This window comes from Bombus vosnesenskii, unplaced genomic scaffold, assembly GCF_011952255.1.
Source record: "Bombus vosnesenskii isolate JDL3184/JDL3185 unplaced genomic scaffold, Bvos_JDL3184-5_v1.1 scf7180000013271, whole genome shotgun sequence".
Classification (NCBI taxonomy): Eukaryota; Metazoa; Arthropoda; class Insecta; order Hymenoptera; family Apidae; genus Bombus; species Bombus vosnesenskii.
This window is the reverse complement of record NW_022882929.1, coordinates 815,438-823,777: the sequence shown is the minus strand read 5'-3', so window position 1 is coordinate 823,777 and position 8,340 is coordinate 815,438.

Sequence of the window (8,340 nt, the reverse complement as noted above, 5' to 3'; positions counted from 1 at the left end):
CGTAAGGTAGATACCTATGTTAAGTGCATTGTGATCTCATTCTGTACAGCGACATTTATCCACCTTAGAACGAAAAAAAGAAAGATCTCGTCTCCCTTCACTCGCTTACCACACAGTACTTATTGTACTCGCGATTTATCGGTTCGCGATCATTCAGTTCTTTGAAACCGTAGCGTGACGTACTCGCCCGCGCGTATTCCGCGTACGTGCGGGTCAACGTGCACTGGACAACTCTTTGGATCCGTAAGTCGCCCCAAGGACACCTCTGTCTGGGTGACTGCTCGACGACTGCTCGACGTTCGCATCGGATCGCGGGAGTTGTCGTCGCGCCGGTGATGCTAGCGAATCTGTTGGGGATTCAGTCGTGGATCTGCAGTCCTGTCCGATTGATACTTTGGTACTCGGTCAGGGACCTGCAATTTCACGTCCTCCGTAATTCTGTTCGGGCCCGCGGGAGTGGACCCCACTGTTCAGTTGAGGTCAATGCCTTCGTAATCCTGTTCAGCGGTCCCTCCCCGTGAGTGGACCCCACTGTTCAGTTGAGGCCTCTTGCCTTCGGCTGAATTACCCGTGGATCACTAGCATCACCGGTCGGCGCCATCGACCGCGACTCGTGTAAGTTTCGAACGGCGAAACAGGAATCGAGTTACGGTCAATTCTTGGGCTTTCCGCTGAACCTCGGGGTTATCTCGTGCACGGGGGTACGTCGCGTAGGTTTGTGAGTTCTTTCGAGAGATCGCGATCTCGTTCGTTTCGGGCGCGCCGCGATTTTTTCCTTTATCATCTGATTCATCGGGCATTTTCTTGTTTTCCCATTTTTATGGGATACTTATTGAGATCACGTTAGAGTTTATAACTTTTCAGTATCTTCAATATCTTACAGTGTCGCAAAAATAGAACGTTAACTAGTTTAGTACAGCGACTCGTATGTCCCTTCTGCGAGACACGAAATGGTATATACAGTGTCAGTAGCTACATTTTCTTCGTTTCATTCCAAGTTAGATAAATGTGTGTTTGATACCGAATGATGCCAGTAGGGATGCGAATTATTGTACGATATTTGTACTGATCGATGTAATCGTTGTGTGGGAGATGGTGTGTTATGTATGTTGTTTCACGTTTGTAAAGATTCATGTAAGCGCTGCGTTGGAGATATGTGTTTCGCAGTTAGGCTACGAAACAACTATTTCCATACGCAGGCCCATGGTTAAGTAGAGTCAAACCTCGACATTCTGCCAACAGGTTGAATGTCGAGATCGAATGTGTAGTGTTACATAACCCATGGGCGGGTCTCGTGCGTAGTCACCTCCTCGTGGTGAGACCTGGTAATTGGCATCCTTTTCCAAAAATTAATCAGTTGATTAATATTTGGAAAACGATGCCAAGCTAAGAACTACGCAACAGTCCAGTTTGGATCACCAAAAGCCTCTAAGAGAATTTTGGATGATCTAGACTGGACTGCACCGTGGGACATCGTTGGACACCGTGGGACGTCGTCGGTCCAGTGTGGGTCACCAAATGCCGCCAAAAGAATTTTGGATGATCTACACTGGACTGCAACGTGGGACATCGTCGGTCCAGTGTGGATCACCAAATGCCGCCAAAAGAATTTTGGATGATCTACACTGGACTGCAACGTGGGACATCGTCGGTCCAGTGTGGATCACCAAAAGCCTCCAACAGAATTTTGGATGATCTAGACTGGACTGCAACGTGGGACATCGTTGGACGCCGTTGGACAACGTTGGACAGCGTTGGACACCGTTGGACACCGTTGGACACCGTTGGACGCCGTTGGACACCGTTGGACACCGTTGGACACCGTTGGACACCGTTGGACACCGTTGGACACCGTTGGACACCGTTGGACACCGTTGGACAACGTTGGACACCGTTGGACACCGTTGGACACCGTTGGACACCGTTGGACACCGTTGGACACCGTTGGACACCGTTGGACACCGTTGGACACCGTTGGACACCGTTGGACACCGTTGGACACCGTTGGACACCGTTGGACACCGTTGGACACCGTTGGCCACCGTTGGACACCGTTGGACACCGTTGGACACCGTTGGACACCGTTGGACACCGTTGGACACCGTTGGACACCGTTGGACACCGTTGGACACCGTTGGACACCGTTGGACACCGTTGGACACCGTTGGACACCGTTGGACACCGTTGGACACCGTTGGACACCGTGGGACGCCGTTGGACACCGTTGGACGCCGTTGGACATCGTTGGACACCGTTGGACACCGTTGGACACCGTGGGACGCCGTTGGACACCGTTGGACGCCGTTGGACAACGTTGGACATCGTGGGACGCCGTGGGACACCGTGGGACACCGTGGGATGCGTGCGTCTTAGTCTTAATTAATCGTAAGGTAGATACCTATGTTAAGTGCATTGTGAGCTCATTCTGTACAACGACATTTATCCACCTTAGAACGAAAAAAAGAAAGATCTCGTCTCCCTTCACTCGCTTACCACACAGTACTTATTGTACTCGCGATTTATCGGTTCGCGATCACTCAGTTCTTTCAAACCGTAGCGTGACGTACTCGCTCGCGCGTATTCCGCGTACGTGCGGGTCAACGTGCACTGGACAACTCTTTGGATTCGTAAGTCGCCCCAAGGAAACTTCTGTCTTGGTGACTGCTCGACGACTGCTCGACGTTCGCATCGGATCGCGGGAGTTGTCGTCGCGCCGGTGATGCTTGCGAATCTGTTGGGGATTCAGTCGTGGATCTGCAGTCCTGTCCGATTGGTACTTTGGTACTCGGTCAGGGACCTGCAATTTCACGTCCTCCGTAATTCTCTTCGGGCCCGCGGGAGTGGACCTCACTGTTCAGTTGAGGACAATGCCTTCGTAATCCTGTTCAGCGGTCCCTCCTCGTGAGTGGACCCCACTGTTCAGTTGAGGCCTCTTGCCTTCGTAATTCTGTTCAGCGGTCCATCCCCGGGTTCCACATGTTCAGTTGGAGTGTGTTAAGTTGTTGGCCTATGTGCCGGATCCACGGCTGAATTACCCGTGGATCACTAGCATCACCGGTCGGCGCCATCGACCGCGACTCGTGTAAGTTTCGAACGGCGAAACAGGAATCGAGTTACGGTCAATTCTTGGGCTTTCCGCTGAACCTCGGCGTTATCTCGTGCACGGGGGTACGTCGCGTAGGTTTGTGAGTTCTTTCGAGAGATCGCGATCTCGTTCGTTTCGGGCGCGCCGCGATTTTTCCTTTATCATCTGATTCATCGGGCATTTTCTTGTTTTCCCATTTTTAAGGGAAACTTATTGAGATCACGTTAGAGTTTATAACTTTTCAGTATCTTCAATATCTTACAGTGTCGCAAAAATAGAACGTTAACTAGTTTAGTACAGCGACTCGTATGTCCCTTCTGCGAGACACGAAATAGTATATAGAGTGTCAGTAGCTACATTTTCTTCCTTTCATTCCAAGTTAGATAAATGTGTGTTTGATACCGAATGATGCCAGTAGGGATGCGAATTATTGTACGATATTTGTACTGATCGATGTAATCGTTGTGTGGGAGATAGATGTTGCGTTACGTAGGCTTTGTTCTACGTTTGTAAAGATTCATGTAAGCGCTGCGTTGGAGATATGTGTTTTGCAGTTAGGCTACGAAACAACTATTTCCATACGCAGGCCCATGGTTAAGTAGAGTCAGAACTCGACATTCTGCCAACAGGTTGAATGTCGAGATCGAATGTGTAGTGTTACATAACCCATGGGCGGGTCTCGTGCGTAGTCACCTCCTCGTGGTGAGACCTGGTAATTGGTATCCTTTTCCAAAAATTAATCAGTTGATTAATCTTTGGAAAACGATACTGCCTAAGCAGAATCCATGTAACAGTTTGGATCAATGCCTCTAAGAGAATTTTGGATGATCTAAACTGGACTAATATCCCCCTACGGGCGCACCGTTGGACACTGTGGGACACCGTGGAACACGGTGGAACACCGTGTGACACAGTGGAACACCGTGGGACACCGTGGGACTCCGTGGGACACCATGGGATACCATGGGAGACCATGGAACACCATGGGAGACCTTGGGACACCATGGGACACCATGAGACACCATGAGACACCATGGGACACCATGGGACACCGTGAGATGCTTGATCCTTTATTTTAATTAATTATATAGTAGAGATCTGTTGGCTCTAATTTACGATTTATTGTATGATCTTTGTAATGATCCATGTAATTATTCTGTGGGAGATGGATGATGTGTGATGCACGCTCTCTTTTAACTTGTAGATTGAAGTATTGGCTTTAATTCTCAATTTAGATAGTCAACATGGAATCTAGTGTGTTTTAGTTGTAATTAATCAGTAGACAAGTATTATCTTAATAAATTATTATTGTTATGCTTTTAATTAATTTTAAAATGAATATATCTGGGCTAAAGCCAATGTCCGCCTTGTTTGCAGGAAAATACATTTTCACATTTACAGCAAAAAGTTAAATGTTGCGTCGTGTAATTGTTTCAAATAGTGTACTATTAGGTAGAATAATTAATTTGACAAAGTATTATTTTTAAATTTTCGCTGGAAGTTAAGGGCTTTGACGCGAAAGGCTGCCAGTAACCTGCGATTTAATCTGCGATGTATTCTGGTTTAAGTAGATTGTAGTTCGGAGATAGTGATTAAGTCAGTATTATGCCTCATTGTTTGGCCAACGAGGGACGCCGAGGGATGACGAGAGACGATGAGGGATTTATTCTTTATTTTAAGTTCTACGTTTGAACCTTACTCCTAACCCTTAATTTTAAGTCGTCGTGTTAAACCTTACTTTTAAATCTCCCTTTAGAGTTACGTCATTATTGTTAAGCCTTATTTTTAAGTCTTAGTTTCTACTTGCGTCGTTAATTTTAAGTTTTACTTTTAAGTTACGTCGCTAGTTTCACCCCTTAATTTTAGTATATTTGTGAAAATCGATGTAGATACTTGATCAATATATTTATCCGCAGAAAGAGATGTTTTTAGTCCAGGAAATCTATCATTTATTTACAAAATAAGCTACATAACAAACAACTAACGAAACGATCACAGTGAATTTCTGAATTCTGAACAGAAAATATTTTACGTCTAGCCACGACCCATCATCGTATAGAATTAATTACTACATGAAAGGCTGAAGATCTAATCTAACTCTGGTATACGAAACTGCGTTATACGCAAACGGTATACAAGTATCCAGCCATATCGGCCACGAAATTTCAAAGTGACAAGCTGTACCGTGCTATCCGTATCAAAGTCGTGACGCAACTTAGACTATCTCTATCTGAATGATCACCTTAAACAAGCATGGCGAGTTCAGCAAAATTGGACGCTATCGTCAAAAGCAGAGACAACCGATACATTCTTGGAAAATTAATTATTTAAACTAATAACTACACGGTACATCAATGCGTAGATTATCGATTTTTATGCATTTTCGCAATATTAAGAACTGTAGAAATATGTAAAATGCATACACACGACATATCCAAAATAGTATGTTCATATTGCTGTATTCTTCTATAAAGTGAATGAAGAATTTTGTAGGTGTATACAATATGAGATATACGTATATTATATATCTATTTTTATTACATATGTATTCTTTAATTACCTATATGTACGTATTGAACATATCAGTAACCTAACATTTGAAATTGTTTAAAAAATGTTACATTTATACCAAGCCGATATTTTCATACAAACTATTGCTAATGAAAGTTGAAATTAACTTTAAGTGTAAATTGCACGTTTGCCGCATTGCCATTACATCTAAGAAACTTAACTAGACTTTAGATAACATACTGTATAGCAAGCGAATAAGCCTTGAAATGCAAGCTCGACAGATTCTTCGGCTACCGAACGGCTTACGAATCAACGAAATCAGCAAATTCGTGGCACACGATCGAAACTCGGAAAACTCAGGCTCAGTTTCGCCGTGGCTTTTCAAACTTCGGCCGGCTAAAGGGATAACGATGGTCGTATATATCATACATGTATACGTAGAAATCGAGAGGAGAAAAGAAGCGAGAAAAGAAGCGAGAAAAGATTGGTGTGACCCCCTTTCCGAGCGAGTTTTCAAGATGAACGAGTCATGCGAACCAACCAGCGTCACCGTCAGCCTGTCATCCAAGGAACTGAAAGAGCCAGACGGAAGAATTGCAGGAATGAGAAGGTGCCTAGCTAGATAAGACGTGAGTCACATACATAAGTCACTGCGACAGAGTAGCTCTCGCAGTCAGAAATTTTTAGTTCGTGCTTGGATAACTCGCGTATATATACGTGGAATATTTCAGTCACGAGGAAAGAGAATTTTTCGTATAATAATCGATTGCATTTTGATGCATCGATGCATAATAATGAAGCAGTTTATGCGCGTTAATTATTAACACCGATCTGTGGCCCACGGGCAATTTCTGATCAATAGCGATCATTAATATTTAAGTCTTGGAAGGTATTTGAACCATGGATAATGCTAGATGATATTTTTAATGTTTACACGCGAAAACGTTGTTTCTTGGTTCAAAGGTACGAATGTTGTTAATTTACAGATGCTCAATAGATATTAACGGAAATTAATAATGTTTAAGCGTTTAATTGTTTAAATATCGTCTAATTAGATGAAAGATACGGTCTTTTAAAAGCTCGAAATTACATATTAAATATAGGAGAACCTTTTCTTAAGGCTTTATGAGTTAACAGAAATATTTAATTTTAATATACGTGAGGAATGTAATAATTTTCGTTATATTTTACTTAATTACAAACAACATAATATCGAGTATTTTAAGAGATATTAATGATATGCTATATTAATGATGATTTATAATTAATAACATTATAGAATATTCAATATTGAATTCTATATCGTAATATAAACTTGAAAGGTTCAACTATGCCCATTCAAATAATTCTTTTCAAGAATATGAATTTACAGTGATTCCGATATTTGAGATATAATTAATTCTCTTAGTAACAGGTTATGACGATAACAATGGCAATACATGTAATGTAAGGCACAATAACGCTTTTGTTTTTCCTTGATTACCATTTAATTGGACGAGCAGTTGCGTGGTATTGCTTCAATGTCTTTGAGGTATTAAATGTATAACGCCGTGGCAGCTCGATATCGTACATTCTACGTTCCGGTTCACCACGAACGCAGCTCCATAGAAGCTAATTAATAGGGAAACCTACTGATGTATTAATTCGGACATGTTAAACAGGAACCGCACACAATCTAATAGCAGACTATTCGATCCGCAGAGCCGTAAGTTCGACATACCTGTCTTATTAGATTAAATGTGCGCCAACTGTGATGAATTGAGCCGAAAGTGACAAGGCAATTGAGAAAATTAATCGAAGAAGTATCTATAGAATTTACAGTTTCGAGAATGCTGGAACGTTTATTCGATATAGGTAGAAATATGGTCTTAAAGAAGTTCATTTATATTTTACTTGGAATGCATTGGCGAATAACTTGAACTCCGGAAATGTGTTAGATAAAATTCTATAAATTGAATACTCGATATCAAGAATGTATAAATCGATGTCTGTAGACGATCTACGAACCGACATTCTAAGAATATCTTAAGAAGAAATTGTTAAATATCTAATCTTTTGGCCAGAATCAAGTTAACCTGAATAGGAAATTCAATGAAACTGAAAAATAAATGATTTAGTTATCAGCAGATCGCACAGAAGAGTAGATATATATTTGTACAAGAAAGTTGAAAGCGTTACAATCATTCTAAAACACTTTCAACGTTAAAGTAGTAAATTATAATTTCTAAATCTATCCGCTTGTAAATGATAATTTATAATATTATTTACAATTATTATACCATATACGGTTGAAGTAATGAGATGCAACATTACTACTTCCGGTGTTTATTAGCTATTATTGGTAATAAATCCGTGAGTAATACATCATTGAATATTTATACATCAATGAAAATCTAACTATATTTCATTTTAAACGCTCAAACAAATAAATCCTCAGATATTTTACGTATATATAGACTAGGTACTTCCTTCATTATCGTGTGATTTATATTACACCAATACTATTATATTGGTAAAATACCAATTTGGAAATAATAATTGAATCATAGTAATAAAATTTAATATTAAACCCGCTCTATCGGATTCCAGCGAACAACCATCTTTCGTCGACGAAATAACCGAAAGATAAGAAAATATCGCAAACCGATCGATCGGTTCCATCCCGAGCGACACAAATTAACTCGTGAATCGCCATTCTTAACCATATTTACGTAGCTTCGATTATTAACTTGTGCCATTGGTCA